General features: G+C 46.8%; 2 long non-coding RNA genes across 2 annotated transcripts; both read left to right on the plus strand.

Annotated features, from left to right (window-relative positions):
- The first annotated feature begins 966 nt into the window (after positions 1–966).
- On the plus strand, positions 967–2580 carry LOC116079274. The gene is made up of 2 exons (XR_004113856.1): positions 967–1620; positions 2456–2580. It is a non-coding gene; the product is annotated as an uncharacterized LOC116079274 (long non-coding RNA).
- A 6500-nt stretch (positions 2581–9080) lies between these two features.
- Positions 9081–24063, plus strand: LOC116079280. The gene is made up of 2 exons (XR_004113857.1): positions 9081–9349; positions 23191–24063. It is a non-coding gene; the product is annotated as an uncharacterized LOC116079280 (long non-coding RNA).
- The last annotated feature ends 469 nt before the right edge of the window (positions 24064–24532 follow it).

Here is a 24532-nt window from a genome sequence, read left to right on the forward strand (position 1 = left end):
TAGGATTAAAGGCATGCGCCACCACCGCCTGGCTCGTTTTTTGTTTTTTGTTTTTAAGGCCCCAGAACACCACGTGCTGCCTGTGTGAAATGTGTGAACTGGGTGACTGGGTGAACTGTGTGAACTGTGTGAATTGGGTGAATTGGGTGAATTGGGTGAACTGTGTGAACTGTGTGAACTGGGTGACTGGGTGAACTATGTGAACTGGGTGAACTGTGTGAACTGGGTGACTGGGTGAACTGGGTGAACTGGGTGAACTGTGTGAACTGGGTGAACTGGGTGACTGGGTGAACTATGTGAACTGGGTGAACTGTATGAACTGGGTGACTGGGTGAAGTATGTGAACTGGGTGAACTGTGTGAACTGGGTGACTGGGTGAACTATGTGAACTGGGTGAACTGTGTGAACTGTGTGAACTGGGTGAACTGTGTGAACTGGGTGACTGGGTGAACTCTGTGAACTGGGTGAACTGTGTGAATTGTGTGAACTGTGTGAATTGGGTGAACTGAGCGAACTATGTGAACTGGGTGACTGGGTGAACTGTGTGAACTGGGTGACCAACCAGCTGAAATGACTCACTTGGGCAGACCACAGCAGACACCTTTGCCTGGAATGCTGGCCGCTGTAGAAACCCTCCTGCTTGACCTCATTCTGCAGCAGATGGCTGGGAAATGGGCTAATGTTCCTCTCAGACCATAACCAGAGGCCTGGTGTTCCAGGGGATTTCCTGTCAGCAATGCCGGCAGGAAGTTTGGACTGCACTTCTGGTTCACTGTTTCCTGGTCACATAGGAACTCTGTTTTGCTGAGTTGGCTCTCCCTTTGCCTTTTGTCCTTCATGAGGCACTGTACCAGTGAAGGGCCTTCCCTTCTGCTCCCTCTTCCTCTACTGAGCTCCCCCTCCACAGGGCGATCACTTAGGGCTGGACAGCTTTAACAAGGCAATTAGCATAATGTACGGAAGGCTGGTGGCCTCAAAACCTGAAGGGGGTGTAACTTAAACTACACACACGACAGCGTCCGTTGGGAAAGACGAAAAGGAACAATTTCTTGGTGGGCATTTGAGAGGCGTTTACTAAAACAGCAGGCATGGTTCTTTTTCAACCTGGGGTGAGGGGCATGGGCGAAGCTCTCCTAGAAAACAGGTGCAAAGGGGAAGTCTTTACTGGAAGCACAAAGAACAGCTTAATATTGCAGAGGAGGCTGGGAGGATGCCAGGAGACGTCCCAGGGGAGGCTGCTGCCAAGCAACAGGCAGGCAGAAAGCTGACAGAGCTCTTTTCTTAATGCTGTCTGCTGGCTCCGAAGTTCTATCAGAGAACTGCATCGAAAGGCTCAGTATACTTTAAAACAATCATGGTGACTCTAGAGCAATCTGAAGTCTGAGAATCTGGGAAGCGGGCTAGAGAGATGGGGAATCCATCAGCTCTCTGTGGGAGTGGCTCTTCGGCTTGGGTGGAAAGCCCCTTGAGACAGCTCCACATGGCCAGACATTCAGTGCCACCGCCCTGTCTGTGCCTTTGAAGGCACAGTTTGAATCTAAGTGTCTCCTAAATGCTTCCCAGACACCTCTTAGGAGAGGAGGTGAATGTATAAAGAGTACACCATTTCTGCCGGCAAAGGTAGGGTTAACTGTGTTTTTGTACAGGCCTAACTGAAAGTCAGAGGTCAGGGCGGGTGGGCAGGCAGGACAGGGAAGAGGGTTTGAAATGCTTCCTAACTGTCTGCAGTCACCTTCCCAATGAGAAATCTTAGATCAGAAAAGCAAAATCCACAGACACAGAACCCAGTGTCGACAGAGCCAGGCCTGTTGGTTCTTCAGCTGGCAATGCATGCACTACAGCGTTTTAAGACAACTTGGGTGGGGCTGGAAAGATGGCTCAGCATTTAAGAGCACTGACCTCTTCCAGAGGTCCTGAGTTCAATTCCCAGCAACCACATGATGGCTCACAGCTATCTCAGACCGATGTCTCACCCATCCTAAAACCACACATCAATTCTGTTTTCTAATCATCTCTTAATTTTTAATCTTTCCTTCTCAAATATGGTATTTTAGTGCACTAGACGGTGGACGTAGGCATTGGGGGATTGGAAGAGAGCATCCTACAGACATTCTTTAAACAGTTAGCGTTCAGCAATCTTTCAGGACAGGTTGCATTGATGCCCTTCTTGGTGGTATCCGCTGCCACCAAGGTGATCCCGCCACATTGCAGTAATTTGTCTTCTCCATAGCAACCGAGTCCCAAGGCCTTTTACTAGAATGCAATCCAGGGACCCCATGAGACACAAGGCTTCAGCTCTTCAAAGCAAGCCGGATGATGCTGTTTAAAGTAGTAAAGAGAGGGCTGTGGTAATTGGTATAATATAAAATGTAATAACAGGATGTGTCTAGAGCTTGGCCTTGCACCTTTAATCACCTCCTCCTCACCTTTATTACTGTCTTCCACTCTTTCCTAGACACGCTGTCCCCTCAGCCGACAAGCAGTCGCCACAGGAACTCGTTTGTTCTTTGAGATCATGCACTCACAAGGAGAAAACCACACAAATGGGAACTTTTTATTAAAATATTTCTTTGCTTATGATTTGTTTGTTTGGTGTCTTAGCCAGGTTTCTATTGCTGCAGTGGAACACCATGACCAAGAGGCAAGGTGGGGAGGAGAGGGCTTCTTTGGATCACACTTCCATATTGCAGTTAACCACTGAAGGAAGTCAGGACAAGAATTCAAACAGAACAGAATCCTGGGGGCAGGAGCTGAGGCCATGGAGGGTGCTGCTTACTGGCTTGCTCAGCCTGCTTTCTTATAGAACCCAAGACTATCAGTCCAGGGATGGCACCACCCACAATGGGCTGGGCCCTCACCCACTGATCACTAATTGAGAAAAAGGCCCTACAGTTCGATCTCTTGGAGGCATTGCCACAACTGAGGCTCCTTCCTCTCAGGTGACTCTTAACTTGTGTCAAGTTAACACATAAAACCAGCCAGTACATTTGTTGTTTTGTTTTGTTTTGCTTGTTTTTGTTTTTGTTTTGTTTTGGTTTGGTTTGGTTTTTGGTTTTTAGAGACAGGGTTTCTCTGTATAGCTCTGGCTGTCCTGGAACTCACTTTGTAGTCCAGGCTAGCCTTGAACTCAAAAATCTGCCTACCTCTGCCTCTCAAGCGCTGGGATTAAAGGCGTGCGCCACCACTGCCCGGCTGTTTTGTTTTTAAGACAAGAGTCTCACCACATAACCCAGGCTGGCCTGAAATTTCTATTTCTGTGCTAATTTGTGGTACTAGGACATAAACAAGAGAAGGTGAGCCATTTGCTTGATGGCGTAAGATAATCCTGTGAAACAGCTGGGACTGGAGGGCTATGGTCAAGTCTAGACCTTATGACTTAAAGAAGTATAAATTATGCTCCATACACTCAGTAAATCCACTGAAGGGAACATGACTAATGTGCATTTTCAGCAGTCCGGTCAGTTACGTAACATAAGCATATATAATTAAGTGCTAAGTGCTTCAGCAGTCTGGAGGTGATGCAGGACTAGGCAAGCAAGATCGTAGGGAGGGGTGGTCTCGGAGCCGAGCGTCAGATGGTCTCTGAGATGTGTATGAAGAAAGGCGTGAACGGGACCTTGTTCTAGAAGGTACAGCAGCCACCCTGCCCACAGCTGAGTGGAGCTGATGGCCCTGGCCAGAGCAGCTTTGAAAGTCTCTAAAGTAAGGCAGAGTTTAAACTTACAGCTTAACAAGAAAACAGTCATTAAAGGCCCTGGACCGATCCAGCGGCCTAACAAAAGGATGTTTAAGGAGGATGTGTTTGGTTGCTAGTTCTGGTGGCTCAGATCTGTAATCCTAGCACTCAAGAGGCTGACCCAAGAGGATTGCTGCAAATTTAAGGCCAGCCTGAGCCACAAGGTGAGGTAAAAGAAAGGCCCCCGAAGGAGTGACACATGAGCTGGGCTCTGACACAATTGGCCCTCTTAGCAAAAGCTGTCATCCTGGCAAAGGCACTGAGTCGGGCGTGAGAGAGGATCCTGCATGCCAGGCTGAGCTCAGGAAGAGCAATCTGGTGATGAGGCCCAGGAAGAGGAGAAAAGCTACTTAAATCCAGACAGTTGGGTTCAGGGAGAAGGCCCAGCCAGAGAGTGCTGACTGCAGAGGCACGCTGAGGAATGAAGTAAACGAAAAAGAGAAGTATGTGTGCATGTATGCATTTATTTATTACAATTTCAGTGTGTGTGGGGGGGTGTTGTTCAGGCACGTGCATACCACGGTGCACATGGAGAGGTTGGAGGCCAACTGTATCTTGAGTCCTGGGGGCCCCGGTGTAATAATTATCCATTCTGGGTTAGAGGTTATCAGCGGACCACACTGCACCTGTCTGCACAGTGCTGGCGGTCTGTGCATACCGGAGTAGCATTTACCTTTTGAACCATATGTCTCTCACTCTTTAGTTAGAGCCAAGCATCCTGGTGTAGATCTATCCTCCCCTCATTCTGGAGACAGAGGCAAAAGGAGCGTAGCAAATGTGTGGCTAGCCTGGTCTACTACTAAGTTCCAGGCCAGGGATACACAAGACTGACTCTTGTCTCAGAGAGACTAAATAAATAAATGGCAGTAAAGCTGGGCACATGGCATCGGCTGACTTTCGAACTGTTTGGTAGCTAGAGAGAGGGGAAGGGTCATTTGAGCCTAGATGTTCAAGATCGTAACACAGTAAGGCTCTTACCTAAAGAATAAAAGGACAGAAGAAACGTAGTTATGTTGGCAGTGGTCTCTCTCAGTCTTTGTCTTGGGCTCGTTTCCTTCTATCAAGGCCCCTTACCCATGGTCCACTTTACCATCAGAATGTTCTAAAATGGAGTTTGGTGAGACCAGCGACGTGGCTCCTCAGGTAAGGGAGCTTGCCAGCAAACCTGCTGACCTGAGTTCATTGTCTAGGACTCACACACTGCAGGAGAGAGCTGACCTCCTCAGGCTGTGCTGTGCCCTCCTCCATGTGCTGTGCGTGCCCCATACAAAGAAGCAGACACGACACCTACCTAGGTCCTTGAGAGAGCGCTCTTCCAGAAGATCTGAGTCTGGTTCCCAGCACCCAAACTTCGGCTCTCAGCCCTCTCACTCCACTTTTAGGGGACCCAATGCCTCTTCTTCCTTTCCTTAAAAAGATGTTTATTTATTTTTACATGTATGGGTGTTTTACCTGCATGTAAGTCTGTGTACCATGTGATGTTGTGTCCATGGAATGTCTGGCCTCTCAGACCCGGAGTTGCCATATGGGTTTAGTTCCCAGGGCCCACATGATGGGTCACATGATGATCAGTCCGGAACTCCTGTCCCAGGGATCTGATGCTCCCTTCCGACCTCCTCAGGTACTGGCCATACAAAGGGTACACACGCCTACATGAAGGCAAAACACTCATTTGCATACATTAACATTAAAAGAACCTATATGCAGGTATGGGGGCAGCAGGCCTTTAATGCCAGTACTTGGGAGGCAGAGGCAGGTGGATCTCTGTGAGTTCAGAGTCAGCCTGTCTGGTTTATAGAGCTCAGTAGTGAGAACCTGTTTTGAGAAAAAAACAAAACAACCCCCCCCAAATCAACCAAACAACCCAAAGTTTGGATCATGTTAGTTCCTTGCTTCTTACGAGTCACCAACACAGACTCCTTGTCTCTTTTGTATGTCCAGGGAGCTCCTTCTTTAAACTGTGCACTAAACTCTCCCCTTACAGGCTCATACCCTCTGTCTCTCTGTCTCTCTCTTTCTCCCTCTCTCTTTCCCTGTCTCTCTCTGTTTCTCTCTGTGTCTCTGTCTCTCAGTCTCTCTCTGACTCTGTTTCTCTCTCTCTCTTTCTCTCTCTCCCTTCTTCTCTCTCTCTCTTCTTCTTTCTCTCTAGCAGATAGCTCAGACTGGCTTCACTATGTAGGAAATGTTGGCTTTTTCTTTTTCTTTTCTTTCTTTTCTCTTTTGGTACAGGGTCTCACTATGTAGCTCTGGCCAGCCTGGAACTCACTCTGTAGACCAGGCTGGCCTAGAACTCACAGAGATCCTCCTGCCTCTGCTTCCCAAGTGCTGGGATCCCATATGGTACCACTGTGCCTAGCAATTCCCCCAACACATACTTTTTATTTATTTATTTATTTATTTATTTATTTATTTATTTATTTAATGTATATGAGTACACACTATAGCTGTACAGATAGTTGTGAACCCTCATTTTGTTATTGGGGATTGACTGTTAGGACCTCTGCTTGCTCTGGTCCACCCTGCTTGCTCAGTTCCTGCTCGCTCCAGCCCAAAGATTTATTTATCATTATACCTAAGTATACTGTAGCTGTCTTGAGACACACTAGAAGAGGACGTCGGATCTCATTACGGATGGTTGTGAGCCACTATGTGGTTGAGAGGATTTGAACTCAGGACCTTCAGAAAAGCAGTTGGTGCTCTTACCCGCTGAGCCATCTCACCAGCCCATTTTTGGGTTTTTTGTCTGTTTGTTGTTCTTTGGAGACAAGGTCTCACATAGCATGTTCAAATGGCCTTGAGCTTTCTATATAGCTAAGGCTCATCTTAAAGGACAGCTTCTAGGTGTAGGTGCTGGGATTGCAGGCATGGATGCTTGTCCCAGGCCACTGGCAGGTCCTCCACTGCAAGCCATGAACGAAGTGAACGTGCATCGCTTCGGCCCCTGGGAAAATAACATTTATCTCCCATAGTTTAGCTCCATTATCACTTCCTCTGTGGTTTTTATATAACCACTTGAGACTCAAGCAAGGAAAATTCACCACTCCTACTTCCATCATGGCTCCCCTAGTAGGGGGCTCCTCTGCACAGACACATCTCCTCCCCTGGCTCCTTCAGAAGCTCTGCTCAGTGATTCAGATCTTCATTAGAGTCAGTTTTGGGGGGTGTCCGGGGCTCAGAGCTCAGTCAGTGATCATGTGCTTTAAAAGACGTTCGAGTAGTCGAATAGACAAGGTGAATTGGTTTACATCACAGCCTGGTCAACGGCCTGTGTCTCAAGAACTTTGTAACAGTCTTACTTATAGTTATTCAGGCCAAGGTCATAGCCAAGCCCATTGTCCCCAAGAGTCCCTTGCTATTTGATGACTCAGCATCTGCTCTAAGAGCACTCTCTGCAAGAGACTAGTTCTGACAATTCCGTCCTCCACTGAGAAGTCCTTTTGCCGGGAAAGAATGGTTGCCCTGACCCGTGTGGTTTATATCAAGGACAGGGAGGGGGCAGTAAGGGGGCTATGGTAATGCCAAAGAGTCAGCAGGCTCTTGTTCAGGGTCAAGGGTTAGTGCTGTTAGCTGATATCTCTGGGCTTGTCAGATCCACTCCTTTAACCTCCCAAACAAAGCTATGAGATTAGATGCTCTCATATAGATATATTTGAAAGAGATATGTCTGAATAAGGTCATCTAAACTAATATGTAATATTAGTTTCTGTGTGTGTGTGTGTGTGTGTGTGTGTGTGTGTGTGTGTGTGGTGATGTCATGGTGTCATGGTGTTACATACTCCCAGTTCTTGGGGACAGAAGCACAGCCAGAGTTATACAATAGAACCCTATCTCAAACTTTTTGTTTTCAGACATTTATTTACTTATTTTGTGTGTGTGTGTGCGCGTGTGCGCGTGTAGCTTAGACAGTAGGTGTTTCCTCCCATCATGTGGTTCTGGGCATGGAACTTAGATCTTAGAGAGAAGTGGCCTTTTTTTTTTTCTCGAGACAGAGTTTCTCTGTGTAGCCCTGGCTGTCCTGGAACTCACTCTGTAGACCAGGCTGGCCTCGAACTCAGAAATCCGCCTGCCTCTGCCTCACAAGTGCTGGGATTAAAGGCGTGCTCAACCACCGCCCGGTGAGAGAAGTGGCCTTACCCATTGAGCCATCCTACTGTTCTCAGACTAGATGATCTCTAAGGTCACTTAAGGTAACCATTTCATGGCATGACTCTTTTTGTTTGTTTGTTTGTTTGTTTGTTTTCGTGACAAGGTTTCTCTGTATAGCCCTGGCTGTCCTGTAACTCACTCTGTAGACCAGGCTGGCCTCAAACTCAGAAATCCGCCTGCCTCTGCCTCAAGTGCTGGGACTAAAGGCGTGCACCACCACCGCCTGGCACTCATGGCACAACTCTTAGGTAGTAGCAATATAACACGTCTAGGTCCACGTTCATTGATGTTTACCAGAACCATGCAATGGGTTGACCTCAGAGGCATGAAGTCCTCTCCAGACTCGTGAAGATCTCCCCAGCTCTGCAATCGACTTCAGCTGTGTGAAGTCCTCCTCAGCTCTGTGTGTCTTGAAACACTCCACGAATCTTGGCTCCGTGCGAGATTAAAACAGCTTTCTGGTTAGAAAGGACCAGTGAGCCGGGCGGTGGTGGCGCACGCCTTTAGTCCCAGCACTTGGGAGGCAGAGGCAGGCGGATTTCTGAGTTCGAGGCCAGCCTGGTCTACAGAGTGAGTTCCAGGACAGCCAGGGCTATACAGAGAAACCCTGTCTCGAAAAAAAAAAAAAAAAAAAAAAAAAAAAAAAAAAGAAAGGACCAGTGAGCCAGCTCAGTGAGGAGGGGTGCCACAAGCCTGCTACCCTGAGGTCAGCCCTGAGACTGATTCTCATAGATGTTCCCCTCCTCCACAAATAAATAATAAATGTAATTTTAAAATTAAAAAAAAAAAGACTGCTGGAGGCAGAGGCAGGATGATTACCACAAATTTAGGTCCAGACTGATCTATATAGCAAGTTCCAGGACAGCCATGGCTATATGGCTAGACTGAGTACCTTAGGCATCCTTGTAGGAGGAGTGCCTAGCCAGCATGTGCAATCCCAGGTTAGACTCTCAGCACTGAGCCTGAGATACAGGAGACCCTGAAGAAACAAAGAAAGGAAGAGAGAGAAGGGGGAGGGGATGGCAAGGGAGAGAGTGTGCCCACCTACCTACCCCTTTCCAGATTTGCAGAAAAAACAAAGGTCAAAGTGTTATAGACAAAGGTGCCAGTATTACAGACAAGAGTCACAATGTTACCAAGGTTACAGTTAATATGAACAATATGGAGTGTCACTTAACAACCCCCCCCACCCCACCCCCGTAGCCTACCCAGGCAGTCAGCTTCTCAGTATTGAGGATAAGAAAAGTCAGGCTGTCAGGAGCATGCACACAGCCCCACGGGAACAGCAGACACACAGTGCCACATCCAAGGTTACACACGCATGATGTAAGCGGCTTCTGTTTCAACCTCACCTTCACAGAAAGAGCCAGAGACTAAGGCAGGGAACAGATTGGAAGCTGCTGGTGTGTATTTCTGTCATCTGTTGACTAGGATGAGGAGCTCCGGTCCCATGGGCACAATGACAAGGTCAGCCCCATCTCTTCTCTGGGTTCTTGGCAACAGCCGGTCAAGCCAGAAAGAGCAATCTGTCAAATCTAATTAGAGTAGAAGAAAGTGAACAATGGGTGCCCAGCTCTGAGCTGACAGCCCCGGGTAATGACGGGAGGGCCTCAGAGGGATGTGTTTCGTGTGCTTGGAAACAGGTCCTTCAGGTCAATCCTTTTCCTCACAAAGAGTGTAAAACATCTCTAACTGGATCTTATCTACTGCACCACAAATCTTCAGGTCTCTTCGCTTTTTAAAATTCATGCACATCCAACAAAGGCAGAAGAGAGCTTGGGTCTGTTCCAAAGGTGAGGTTGAAACAGAAGCTGGTTACATCATGTGTGTGTAACCTTGGATGTGGCACTGTGTGTCTGCTGTTCCTGTGGGGCTGTGTGTGCTGTTGACCATGGGGCTGTGTGTGCTGTTGACCATGGGGCTGTGTGTGTGCTGTTGACCATGGGGCTGTGTGCGCTGTTGACCATGGGGCTGTGTGCGCTGTTGACCATGGGGCTGTGTGTGTGCTGTTGACCATGGGGCTGTGTGTGCTATTGACCATGGGGCTGTGTGCACTGTTAATGTTATGACTGGGTCCTCACTCCTTTTTTTGTATTAACTTATACCAGTGGCATTAGCATTTCTCCATCTCTGAAATCCTCTTCATACAAGGCTTGTGATCTCATTGCTGAAATTTCACAAGCGTCTGAAGTTTTATTAGGGTCATGAATAAACACACTGTAAGATGGAAACCTATTTACGTTTTTTATTTGTGCTTTAAATGGCCTCTGATCTGGGTGATTGATCTCTCACATCAAAAATGGATTTTTACAGGGAAGAGAGATGTATTTTTGTTTAATTCGATTAAATATATTTCTTAAAATTAATATATGAACCAGACTATTGATGCTTGAAAAGATACGTTTGCACAATGTAAAGTTTCAAATCAGCAAAGCCTGTCTCTCAAGCTATTATACCAAATTCCAACACTTTACTCATTTAAGTTGGCATGGTATAGGCATGTAGTAATGAACACATGTTCTCAGAGCAGGACATTTAATTATCTTAAAGATAAAATTAAAAATCAGGTGAAGTGGATGGACTGGGGCAGTAAGAGGGTTATGAGCCATGCTGGGACCCACATGTCTCAAAAGCCTAAGTTATCGTCCATTTATTCTCTCAGTTAATCCTCAGGGCACTCTCTGGAGCCCGTCTCTTTCTATTCTCTCTTCTTGGTAGATAAGGAAATTAGTCCAATAACACAAAGAAACACAATCAGGCCTCCCCCCTCCCCCCACCGAAACACAGCCAGGCCTCCCACCCACTCCTCACCCCCCCACCCCCGACCCCGGTCTCGTTCCAACAGCCACAATGTGAGAACCTTTCTGGTAGATGTAAGAAATATTAAATATTAAAAGCCATCGAATTCGAGATGAGATGTTAAGTTGGCATCTGTCTCTATGAACACAGACAGTGGCTTTAGCCTGGTGTGTTCATGATACTCCCTTTATAACACGTGGGTAATCTTTTATTTTCTTTTTTAAAAATGTTTATTAGATTTATTTATTCTGATCTTTTATTTTCTGACAGCGTCTCTGCCCCACCCAGTCCTTTGTCCCCTTTCTCTTACATACCCATTATGCTAATAAACTATCTTTTAAAAATGTCACTACTCTGTCACCTCAAGCCTGGCCGGCCCCCACCCAGAGAACCGGCGTTTCTCCTTTGGTCATCATGGATGTATATGTATAAGTGTGTCATTGTCTTGTGTAACTTTTAAAAACAGAAATGGCGCCATGCTGTGTTTTCTGTGTGAGCTTCCTATCCGTGCCCTGTGGGGCTCCTTTTAAATGTTTACGCCTCTTCCTCCCAGCTGTTGTGTGGCCAGCATCAGAAACGCTTTCCTTTGTTTTCGCTCGGCCTCGTGCCTGGGATCTAGAAATGACTTCATGGCACACACAAGTCAACATGTAACTGGGTTTGTAGTCACGGGGCAGGTTGAAACAGGCATAGGCTTTAGGGCTGACTGGAGTGTTACTAACATCCGAGAGGAACGGGAAGTAGCAGGCGGCGCATAGCAGCACAGTGAGCTCCAAGAGAGGCCCAGCGCAGGCGCGCTGTGTTCTCATCGGCTCCTTAGCCCCCTGCCTCCGGGTAGTTAACCCCCAATCTCCAGTGTAGGCGACTCACAAAGGCGAAGTTGTAAAGACGAAGTGAGGTAGCACAGGGAAGGAACGATTGCAAACCTGGCGCCTGAGTACTTTCACTTCTCGGGGATGGTCTTTCAGAGGAAGCTCTTCACTACAGGCTCAAAGAACGGTGGTTTTAGTGAATGGAGCTATGGGTGTGGTTGGTAGCCTGGAAGCTCCGGGAGGACCGACTTGGGGATGCACAGCTGTGATCCAAACCCTTGGGAGACTGAAGAAGCCAGCCTGCCCGACCCCGGGAGACCCTGTCCAAAACAAAACAGAAACAACAATAACACAACTAAATTAAAGGCACCCGAGAATGCCAGCTGGGACGACTGCTGATTAGCGGTGTTTCTTGTGTGAGGTTTGTCACATATAAAATAGGCTAATAGTAATGTCTGGTCTTTTCCAAGTGCCACCCCATTTAATGTTCACAGCAGCACCTGTGACGCGGCCTGAGTTTCTAAATGAGATAATCTATGAATGGAAAGCACTTAGGATATTTTTGGTGTAAATGATGTATGTGGTATTATACTGTGCTGACAATGTGGCCTAAACTTGGGATTAGTTCTCATTCGCTGTCCCTTTAATGCTTGTCTTAGTTGCTTTATTTCTTTTGAGATGACCTCGGGGAGCAGGGGCTGTCTTTGAACTCCTGAATTTCCTACTTTTGCCTCCTGAGTGGCAGATTACAAGCTTGCACCATCACACCTGGCTAATAGGCATGAATTCCCTGGATACCTGCTGCATGTCTAAAGCCTTACATGTGGAAAATATGAAGTGCAAAATAGAGATCTTGTCCCCAAAAGCGCTTATGTTTTTTTTTTTTTTTTAGTATAAAATAGTTTATTTATAAGGCATGGGGAGGTGAGTTAAGAGGGTATATCAGAGGCAGAGAAAGGCAGAGTGAAGGAGTAGAGAAGTAGAGGTCAGCCATGACCATGTGGAGAGAGGGGGGAAGGGAATGGGAAGAGAGGGGAGAGCAAGGGGGCAAGAGAGCCGCTTATGATTTTTAAATTGAAGTTCTTTGAAATATGAGGTAACATATTTTGGGAATTTTGAACCCCATGATTAAAAGCTTTCCTAAAGCCCACTGTAGGGGTAGCTGCCATCAACCAACAAAGGGCAGAATTATGAATATTCACAGGTTGTGAGTTCACAACCTGTGAATATTCATAATTTTTTCAAATTATGAAAATTGTTTATCAACAATTTTCTTTAATTACAAAGGTAAAGATAAGCCTGTGACATCTGCTCATTTGTTCTAGCTGGGCCTCACTGTGAAAGGGAGCCTTCGGAGGTCTCTGGGAGGGCTAACCAGGCTGGTCCAGCAGGCAGGCCTTCTGAGGGCAGGGGCAGCTGGTCTCCTGCTGAGTAGCTCCTTGTAGAAGTAGCGAATAAGTATACCATTGTTCTAAACACAATACAAGCGGTTACTTAGAGGGCAGATGAAATTTAGTAGGAACTAAAAAACATACCAGTAATGAGTGGGAATTCACACACAATGAACCAGATTTGGGGGGGAATTTCCAAGTAATAAACCCGTGTTGTTTTTAAAATGTGTGTCTATCTCTCCTGGCTCAGAAAGCTTTCTCTAACCCACAGAACCTGTTTTTTAGGGTGTGTGTGTGTGTGAACTCATCCCAAACAGCCCCAAACTGGAATTCCTATTCAACAAAAAGACTTCAGCTGTCAAGAGCTGAAGCCACGTGTGAATTTTGGTCTGAGAAACAGTCAGACAGCAGATGGGCCAAGTATTTGTGGAATGTGATGAGTCCCTGAGGCCTGAGCCAAGCCCCTTTGCCTTAATTCCAGGCTTAGCTCAGAGAAGAGCAATTCCGAATGAGTTTCACTTAAAGGGACAGCGTTAAAAATATCCTTTTGGTTTTATGTGTTATTTATGGATTTGAGGTATTAGGGATTGAACTCGGTGCGGCATGCACTGCAAAAGCCCTACCACTTTTTTTCTTTTTGTTTTGTTGACAGGATTTTACCTTGTAGCCAGGGTGGCCTTGAACAGGACTTTGGCCGCCAGAGTGCTAGGTGTGTCTCACAATAGCCAGTTTAGATTATTTTTATAAGACTAGTAATGTGAAAAGGGAGTATTGCTAAGAAAGCCCCCCTTTTAAAGATTTATTTATTATTATACATACGTATACTGTAGCTGTCTTCGGATGCAGCTGATGAGGCCATCAGATCTCATTACAGATGGTTGTGAGCCACCATATGGTTGGTGGGATTTGAATTCAGGACCTCTAGAAGAGCAGTCAGTGCTCTTACCCTCCGAGCCATCTCACCAGCCCCAGAAAGCCCCTTTTTGACACTGAAGAGATTTCTCCTCTTCTTTCTCTTTTCCTTCTCTCCAGCCCCCTCTCCCCTGACAGTTTCTTTGTGTAGCCCTGACTGTTCTTGAACTTACAGAGATTCCTTGACTCTGCCTCCTGACACTGAAGAGATTTCTTAGCAGACAAATGTCTTTGATGGTGTGTGATAGGTTAATTCTCTGCTGCCTGTGAACTGAGCCAATTCAAGCCAAATTAGATTATACTAAAGGCAGGTTTATTAGGGTGAACTCACTGGTCCCGAGGATTGAGGCCAGGGAAAAAGGAAAAAGAGAAAAAGAGAAAGAGATAAAGAGAAAAGGAAAAGAGAGAAAAAGAAAGAAAGAGAGAGAGAAAGAAAGAGAGAGAAAGAGAGAGAGAAAGAGAGTGTGAAAAATGTTTGGATTATATAGGGTTGGGGGCAGGGTATGCTGGGTAGGGACTGAGGGATGCTGGGAGAAGCTGGAGGCCAGCTCCGCTTTGATATGTAAAATATGCAGCTCTTTGCCTTGTCCCAGGGTTGGAAACTGAACTGTCTATGTAGTTGTTGATTTAAACTGTCACCAGCAACACCACTACTCTAAGGTGCTTAAGTTCATAAACCAATGCCTTAGTTCCTCTATATTCCAAAGAAAGTGGTAAAGAAAAATAGATTTAATAGTAGTTTGAAATGAAAGCCAAGAAAAATAAGTGTGTACTCTAACCGCAAGAACATTAACTAGCCTTTTCATGAGGATCAGTGTGGGCCCCAACATCTCATTTGACCTGGCTCTGGAACTACCTCCAGAAAGAGTTCACCCTAAAGAGATGGAATAGTTGTCCTTTTAATGAGACACCGTGCCTTCCCTTCCCAGAATTCCTACACCCCTGCACTGCAGTTTGCAGGGCTACACTCCACCAGCGTCATATGCCTGCCCCGTTTTCAGATCTTAGAAAAAATATAACTCCCTTTGTTTCATCTCTGTTGCAAGTGGCTACCCGACACTGTGTTTCTGACCTTCAGCATCAGCTTATCTCAAATGGGATGGGTTTGTTTTTTTCTTTTCCTCTTCTTCAGTCCCCTCTGGGAAGCTACTGAGATTTCCAGCTTCTCTGCCTGGTCCTGTTTTAGTTTTTTTTTTTTTTTCCCTTGGTTTTTTCGAGACAAGGTTTCTCTGTATAGCCCTGGCTGTCCTGGAACTCACTACGTAGACCAGGCTGGCCTCGAACTCAGAAATCTGCCTGCCTCTGCCTCCCAAGTGCTGGGATTAAAGGCGTGTGCCACCACCGCCCGGCCCTGTTTTAGTTTTAACTTCTAATAAAATTGCCCTCCATCTTCTGTTTGAATCCATTCCTAAAGTATTTTCTTAGGAGACTAAGAACCCCAAGAAGGGACACCAATTTTCCCAGGCCCAGCACGATGGATCACTGAGGAAAAGTACCCAGTGAGCAAGCCTGGGAACTGGAGTCTGATACTAAAAAGATAAAGGGTGAAGGGGGTGATATGTTCTATGGAGGTGTGGTGAGGTGTGGGGAAAGAGGATGTCTCAGAGGGCCCATGCCTAGGATCCCTTCCCCCTGAGGGACCTGCCACATGCATAGTATAGAACAGAGTTTATTCAGGGGAAGGGGAGGGGAGTTAAGATGGGAGTAGAGGCAGAGAAAGGCAAAGAGAGGGAGAGTAGAGAAGTAGTGGCTGGCCATGGCCATGAGCACATGCAGAGAAGGGTGGTGGAAGGGAGTGGGAAGAAGAGAAGAGAAAGAGCAGGATTAGAGAGAGAGATCAAGAGAACAAGAGGAGGTGGTAAGCAGCCCCTTTTATAGTGGGTCAGGCCTACCTGGCTGTTGCCAGGTAACTGTGGGGTGGAGCTTAGAGAGAATGCTAACACCCAGGGACCAAATAAAGGTGGAAGGAAGGGACCACAAAAATGGGCCTCTCCCATCTGCATTCCCTCCACAGCCCTGCAATGATACAAGAGCTTAAGATTTGAGAATGGATTCTTTTTCAAGTTCAACAACAACTCTTAAAAAATGGGGAGAAGGACCCCACACTCAGGGCTCGGGACCGGCGACCCCAAACACCACCAAGACACATAATTGATGCAATCAGCAAGAGGTTCTTTTATTCAGCGCTGGGCAAGACTCATATCCCATGCAGGGGTAGAGGAGTCTGGCACCAAGCAAAAATTTAAACAGGTTTTTATACCCACACAGTTGCTAGGAAAAAGGGGAAACTAAGGCAGGGAAAGTACGGGGTAGTCTCTGATTGGTGCTGGCTGTGCTAGGGTTCAGAAGCAGGTTAGCCACCTGGCAATTGTTTCCTACCTCATTTTTCTTTTTTCCTGCCAGGCTGCTCCGGTCTCTAAGCTCTGGGGCTGGTCTCCCATTCTTCTATGTTCTGGGAGCTAGTCTCCCATTCTTCTATGTTCTGGGAGCTAGTCTCCCATTGAGTTCAAATAACGGCTAAGTTCCCACAGTACAGTTTGAAAATTTTAACCTCTCACAACAACAAAGGCAAGCCAGTCGTAAGCTTCTGCAGCTCCAGGATGGGCAGAAAGGAAGCCAACCACAAGGACAACTGCACCCCATGCCATGTGCTTTAGATCGGACGTGGCCTTCCTTTGAACAAGGAGCCACATGGTGCCTCAGAGAGGCTTTGGAGGAAATAGGAGGGCTACACTGAGTGTGGGGGGAAGAGCCCAGAGTGAAGGAAAGCGTGCTTAGAAGAGAGATAGAAGAAAGAGTAGAAGTTATGTGTTCCTGAATAACTCAGAATAATACCTGGTTGTGGTCCCACAGTCCTGCAAAGCCCAGTATCTCATTAAAGGACTCTTAGGTTATGATGTGTGTCTCTTTATCAAGGTTTAAGGAGGCCTAGGGATGGTTCTAGGCCTAACTGAAAGGTTAGGCCTCTGCCTAGGCCAGATAGTTCATCAGCTTTTTTTTTACTGTAACATCCACCTCATACACAAACAATAGCAGTAAATACAATGTTGAAAAGATGGAAAGAGAAAATGGCCAGGTCTTTCAGTCTCGTCCCCCCTCCCCCCGCCCCCAGTCTGCACACCCCAGACTTCTTCCCTATGTAACAGTTTTTTTCTTCCAAGGTTAGCTCTGGCTCTTGTTCTCCTACTCAGCACCCTGATTTTGCAAAGGAAAAATGGCAATGGGTGTGGTGGCCGAAGGGAGGGCTCTACTGGCCCCTCTCGCCATACCCAGCTTCAGCTTAGAGTCTGGACTCAGTTGCCTCTTCCTGAAGGTGGTCTGTGTATTTTATTTTATTTTGAGGAGAAAGGGCACACTTATGAAATTTTTCCTGGAAGCTCAGATTCAAATTTTCAAAAGGTGGGTGTGTCGCTGACTTAGCCTGCTGCCATGCCTTGAGTTTTGCACAATTGAAAGAGAAAAGCGAAATTCATAGCAGGTTAGAATTCTGAATATAGACAGACCTGGCCTTTCACAGACTTCAGGGCTCCAGAAGACAGATAATGGGGGTGAGGAATTTATTTTGCCACCTCCTCCTAAGAGACGGAAGCAACTGTTGGAAGAGGGGGAGGAACAGGTGAGAAGGGGGGGCGGGAGAGGGAGCCTTCCCAATAACAAAGAAAAAGCCCGCTCCCCTCCCCCTCGGAAGTGCTAGGCTTTGTGTGAGCAGACTTTCTCTGGGGAGTGCCACAAAGGGAGGCTCCTGCGGTGTCCCTGCTTGGTATAGTAGCCTTCAGTTCAATAGTCCAGAGTCTCAGAGGGAGATGTGTGCCTGCATTGTATTGATGTCTTCAGCTTCTCTGTTCCTGTATCTGCGAGCTGAAGGACAACTTACGTACAGTACTGGGAGGCATTCCCCTCCTTCCTCTCGGCAGATAAACAAAAGTCAAACATCTTCCTGGCCGAACTCACTGAAAGTTACTAAATATCCCCCTTTGTCCTCAAAACAAAGAGCCCCTAGTGCTCATCTGGTTGGATCCGGATGGTGAGGGCTTGGAGCCCAGACTCTTACCTATGGGACCTGCTAACCCAGCTTTCCTTCTCTTGCTGCTGAGCTCCTAATTCAGGTTTTTCTGGCACTGCAGTTGTGCCAGAACAAGAGCCTATAATTAATGCTTACAGATGGGCTGCGATGGGAATCGCAGTCTTCAGGTCAAACAGGGACTCAGTGATATGGCATTCCTTTTACTTTTCCTGCCATGGACTTTTACCATTTCATACAGCTGGGCGTGGAGACACAGCACTGGGAGGCAAAAGGCTAAATCTCTCTGGATTAAATGCCATCCAGAGTTAAAAGAGGAGACCCTGTCTCTAACAAACAAAATCAGCTTTAGATCTACACAGTGCGTTCTGCTTACTGTATATCCCCAATTTCTGGATTTCCTTCCCGCCTGTAGAACCTCCTATTGTTGCTGTTTTGTGCCCCACTGAGTTAGCCAGGGCTCCCTTTGTGACCAGAGACCTTTTGCGAACTTTTCACTGGAACATACTGAACTGTGTGGGTACGCGGCTGAAGACAGTGCCCGTCCCTGCCGCAGAGTGCATCAGAGTGGTTCAGAGTTCAGGTCAGAAGTGTGGCAAGGAGGGCCTTCCCGGATCTCTGACAGCCCAGGCCAACTGCATACTTTCAGGTGCAAGTGTGCTATGAAAGCGCCTGTGTGTGGGCCTTCATTCTCTTACAAGAAGTCAAATGAAGTTATGAAAGATTCTTAAAACTAGCAATCGCTGTGAGTGGAAGGTACTCAGAAAGTCGTAATCACTGAGTAATGTGAACACAAGGTTGTTGTCCATGAGACAACACCTGCTGCTAGGGCGAGGCAGCAGAGCAAGAGCTGCGTGAGCAGAGCAGGAACTGCCTTAGCATCATCCCGAGGGGATCCAGGCAACCAGGCAGGCCCCGAGAGCAGATACCCGCAGTCCGTCATCTCCCTGCCGGCTTCAGCCATAGGAGGAAAGGTGGTACCACATTCCCCTCTTCCAGTGGGTGATGATGACGTGTTCTAAGGAGACCGGTGCAGAGGCTCTTGTCAAATGAGGAAAGAGAAAACGGAAGTGGGGAGAGGAGGCGGGACTCCAGAAACATCACCGCAATCTTCCTAGAATAAAACTGTCAGGCAGAAATGACTAGCGCATCCACGATTAAGACGCAACCCCCTGCTCACATTTAAAGTCTGCCTTATAGCCTCATTAATATTTGACAACTCTCGTTAAGGCAGGATAAAAATAAAATTAAAGCGGACCCTTATCAGGTTCTGTTTTCCATTTTCCACTAGAGTGGTCTAAAATGACAACGTCATCCAAATCAAATCCATCCTTTTTAGCTTTAGGAACCATTAAAGCCGCTAACACCCTCGGGGAGACTGCCTTCCCTAACTGCAGCAGGCGGGGAACTTTCTCTTCCCGGCGAGGGGCGGCTCCGGCTGCGTCCCCGGCTCCTAAGGTCCCCGGGGGCTCCGTGGAATGCGCAGGGGCCACGCCCTGCGGGCCCAGCTCTTTGTCGCCTTTGGCCAGCAGGCGGCGCTGTGCGGTCGCTGTGCGGGCGCAGCGGCCACAGCCCGGCTTCCTCCCAGGCCATTTCCGTCGCAGCGGGTGAGCTCACCGCCGCCACGCCTCGCAAGTCACCCTGGGTTGCTTAGTTTCTGGACCCTCGTGCTTCTTTTAAGTAACATTTCTTTCTTCCTTTTTAACGTTTCATACACGCACGCGTCGGGTGTTGTTCATAGCCAAGAATTCTACCTCTGCGCTGTATCCCCAGCCCCACTGTGCCCCGGTGGCAATTGCTACTGTTTGAAAAACGTGGGCAGGCCTCAGGGCTCAGTGGAGAAAAGCGCCTGCCGCTGAGATCCTGCTCACGGAGAGTAATTCCTGGAGCACACTTGGAAATCACGACGACACCGCAGGCCGTGGTACTCGGCCCTGCACACAGTCCCCTACTCAAAGACTTAGGACTGGAGCGAAGGGCGAGCAGTCAAAAGTGCTTGCTCATCTTGGAGAGGATGTGGTTCGGCTCCATAGCACCCATGTTCTCTGGGCTCACAACTGTCCTGAGAGATCAGGTGACTTCAAGCCTCTGTGCAGGTGGAGCACATAAACTCACACAGCTACACATGGTTCATATAAATAAAAATAATACATTCTTTTTTAAGACAAAAGTGGAAAACCTAATGAATAAAGTGCAAATATTTCTAAAAAACAAAACAAAACGAAACCAAGTTGCATTTTTTGAGTTGTCACCAATTAACTTTTTTAAAGACCTCAAATTTAATTCCACCAATTCTAATAAAAAGGGCCCTGACACAGCAAAGAAGGCGTTATATGTTGAAAATGAGAATATCTTTTAATCTTGCCCCCCTCCCCCAGCCTTCTGCTAGCACTGCATACATAAGTACCGGGGAAAATTCAGCTGTGGCGCCATCTGCTGGACACTCTGACATGCTGCAAGAACTTGCAGGTCGAACCAGTAAGGTGTGGTGGTTGGCAGTGAAAACCTCACTTTTGCTCAGGAAATAGCGCCAAGGTGGCGCTCATCTCTCTGTCTGCTCGCCAAAAACAAATTATTATTATTATTATTATTATTATTATTATTATTATTATTATTATTATTATTATTATTATTATTATTATTATTATTAAAACAGTCGGGAAGTTGTGGCTCATGCCTTTAGTTCTAGGACTCTGGAGTCAGAGGTAGGTGATCTGTGACTTTGAGGCCAGCCTGGTCTATAAAATGAATTCTAGGACAGCTAAGGCTACACAGAAAAACCCTGTCTTGAAAAAATACAAAACCAAATCAAACCCTATAAAACTGGCCCTTTGCTAGAAAAATGAATTGAGACTGATGGTCACAAGAGAGCCCAGGGCCAGCCAGGCAGTGGTGGCGCACGCCTTTAATCCCAGCATTTGGGAGGCAGAGGCAGGTGGATTTCTGATTTCGAGGCCAGCCTGGTCTACAGAGTGAGTTCCAGGACAGCCAGGGCTACACAGAGAAACCCTGTCTCGAAAAAACAAAACAAAAAAACAAACAAAAAAAAGCGAGCCCAGGGCCACATACAGTGTGGCACGAGGCAGAATTCACTTAATTATATGCCTCCATATTGAGTGTGCTAGCTGAAAACCAAAAGCTTGTTTTTCAGCACTGCACACAGTGGAGTATGGGGACAGAAGTCACCGTTCCCTTGTTCTCCTGAACGGAATGATTTTGCTGAAGGAAAGAAATGTAGAGGGTGAAAGGGTGGCAAGTATTAAGCTGGGAGTTGGAGGGTGGTCAGATGTAGCCTGGGTGGGGTTTGGAGCAAGATCATTAAGCCCTGCCTCCGTTTTTCAAAGTCTTCAGTAGGATCTAATTTCCTTGAAGATTTTTCTTTCTAGGAGAGGCAGGCCCTCTCCACACAACATCTAAACCCATTTGCAAACACATTTATTCAAGAGGCTTCCACACAAACATTGTTTATTTGAAACACTCAGCCAACAGCCTTGCAACTTTGTTGCAACGCATTCCAAAGCCACTTGGGGAAACCCGAGAAAACAGAAATGTAGATCAGATTAAAACTGGCCCACCCACCTGGGAAAATTGGGGTTCTGCTGCAGAGGCATTGGTAATGGAAACATATTAACAACACAGAGCTCTGACCACAGGAGCTTCAGAGTCACCTTGAACACGACTAAGCTATTATATTCTGGAATGAGCTTTTAGTGGTTTTCCTGAGATGAAATGACTTCATCAACCTCGGGTCCCCGTCAGGTGACTTCCATATTCGGTCAATGTGTTCTAAGGGCTTTCTCTGCTTCTTCAATAACTAGGCCCTGCAGGGTTAGATTGTCGGATCCACTGCTAGCAGCATCAGCGCTCTCAGGGGGTGCTTGGAGCAGAAGCCAAGAAGACAGAGTGGGAAATAACTAAGTCTCCTCTAGCAAGGCCTGGATGGCTTGTTGGAAGATGAGAGAGGGGCTTTGTCAGTTTGCTAGGCTTTTAAAGCAATCTTTCTGTGTAGCTCAGGCTAGCCCCAAACTTGGGCTAGCATTGCTTCAGCTTCCTTAGCACTAGAGTAAATTGTCTTGAGAAGGTCAGCTCAGGGACTTTGGGAAGGTCATGGAACACTTACCCCTCCGGAAGGGAGAGGCTAATTAACATTACTCCAACCACAGGGTGGGAACTGACCTTCCGGTGGGGACACATTCTGCTGGACAGATTGTTGCCCACCTTCAGACAAGGGAAGTCCTTGCCACCTCATTCCCTACAGACCAATCAGTTTAAAAATTATGCACGGATGCTCTTCTATATCAAGTTTCCATTCTGCTAATCATACAGGGAACAGTAAATGCATAGAGGCCATAAGAATGGCTGGTTTTGTGTCCTCGGAGAAAAAGAAGGGAGCAGAGAGAGAGGCATCTGGGAAAACTGAAAGGGAGAAAGGTTATCCTGAGAGTCAAGGGGCCCTCAGAAATCTGGTGCGGTCTCAGGTGATAGCGAGAAGCTATAAAAGGAACAGAAACCCTCAGGGGCATTCCACTGCGGCTGCCTGGGTGCTTTCTACATTTGGGAATAAATACAACGTTTAAATAAATATTGCTGGGTTAGAGAGATGGCTCAGAGGTTAAGAGCACTGACTGGTCTTCCAGAAGTCCTGAGTTCAATTCCTAGCAACCACATGGTGGCTCACAACCATCTGTAATAAATCTGATGCCCTCTTCTGGCCTATCTGAACTCATCATATATATATATATATATAATAAATAAATAAAATCTTTAAAAAAATAAAATAAATATATGAATAAATAGAGAATGGTCAGGGCTAGAGGGCCTGGTATACTTCCTGGAATAATAATGTAGATAACTGAAAAAAGGTGAGATACGTTTAATTTTCTTTACCCGTGTGCCCTTTGTTGTTGCTTTGTGGAGTGGGGGCTCAGACCTAGAGCCTTCTCACATGTCTAGCAAGCACTATATTCCCGAGCTTTAGGTCCAGGTGGAGTGGTCCTTTAAAAATATTTACTTCATGTGTCAGGCTCCCTAGAACTGCAGCTACAGACAGCTGTGAGCCGCCGAGTGGATTCTGGGAATCAAACCCAGGTCTTGTAGAAGAGCGTCCAGTGCTCTTAACTGCTGAGCCATCTCCTCAGACCCTGGCATGGTTCTTGATTACAGGAAAGGTTTGAGGAAGAAGGCTTGTCTGCTGTGTTGTGGAGTAAAAACAGAGGCACCATCTCAGTCTCTGTGAGGAGAGGGAAGATTCAAAAGCAAAGAGTTTTGGGGAAATACAGAGGGCTGATCAGAACAAAGTCAAATGCCATCTCATTGGAAAGAAACTGTGATATTTTAGAGATGAAAGCTGATTTTTCTGTGGTTGTTTTCCAGAATGGAGCTGGCAAAAGCTAGGCCTGGTGGGACAGCTGCTTGGGAGGCTGAGGCAGTATTGTGGGGCATCCACCAGAGAAGACCCGTTGGACAGGGATGTTAACCAATAGAAAGTCTTTATGAGCTGACAGAGACTCTACTGGGTGTTCGACTCCGACTGTAGCCCCCAGCCTTTCTCAGGTGAGCTGTTAAACACAAAAGCCATGTTCTGGATTGACACACTTCAGTAAACAAGAACAGTTAGCCAGAAGCCGAACTAGAGAAGCAAAAAAGCAATGTTAGTACATTTAGAGACTTTCCATGGACTGTGGACTTGGATGGATTACGCTTTGTTTTAGTTTTGGCAAGTGGTGCTAAGTGCTGAAAGGTATGGAGTCAATTGTGCTAAAATCTGCAGCCCTGTTACAGTAGGAGGTAGGAAGATCTGAAGTTCAAGGCCTGCCTGTCTACAGAGACCATAGCTAGTATGACTTATGTAAATCCCTAATGAAAGGGGGTGGAGTCCAAAATGCTGCTCAGGTCAGAGAAGGCAACTTGTCCTAAGGACTCTGGTGGGTGGGCTGGGGCGTGGCTCAGCTGGTAAAGTGCTTGCCTAACATGCACGAAGGCACGGGTTTGAGCCCCACAGCCACCTCTAAGCCAGGCATGATGGCACATAGTTGTGATCTTAGCATTCAGAAGGCAAAAGAGTTCAAGGCCATCCTTAGCTGCATAGTGAATTCAAGGCCAGCCTTGTCTAAGGAGTGTGACCCTGTCTCAAATAGAAAAATAAGAGAAATGAACAAAAGCCCCAAACTTATTTTCTGAGAGTTTGATAAAACACATTCTTTGTATCACTGTAAACCAATAAACAAATCTCATTGTGGTGATTAATGCTAATTGTCAGCTTGATAGAATCTAAAATCAGCTGGGAGAGGGGCATGCTTGGTGGTAATGCCTCTGGAAAATTCTCTCAGTTGCCTTGAGGTGGGAGGCCCAATTCATTGTGTGTGCAGCAGGGCCCATTCCCTGGTGGATCCTGGACTGTGTGACTGGAGAGAGAGGACAGCAGTGTGTACCCATTGCTTCTCCTGGCTGTGGATGTGAAGTGACCCTCTGTCTCAGGCTTCAGATGTCTAGATTTCCCGGATGGACGGTTGTGGGGGATCTCTGCACACACAAGCCAGCAGAGTGTCTGTCTCCATGACCAAGAAGAAAGCCTGCTTGGCCCAAACTTCAAAGAATTGGAGGGATGCTGGGCAGTTTATTTAGGGGCATTTAAGTACAGTACAAACTTGGAAAAAAGTTTCCCTGTGTAACACAGTCCTGTGTGTACAATAAAAGCTAAAAGGAATCATGACAT

The sequence above is a fragment of the Mastomys coucha genome, unplaced genomic scaffold, assembly GCF_008632895.1.
Source record: "Mastomys coucha isolate ucsf_1 unplaced genomic scaffold, UCSF_Mcou_1 pScaffold11, whole genome shotgun sequence".
Taxonomy (NCBI): Eukaryota; Metazoa; Chordata; class Mammalia; order Rodentia; family Muridae; genus Mastomys; species Mastomys coucha.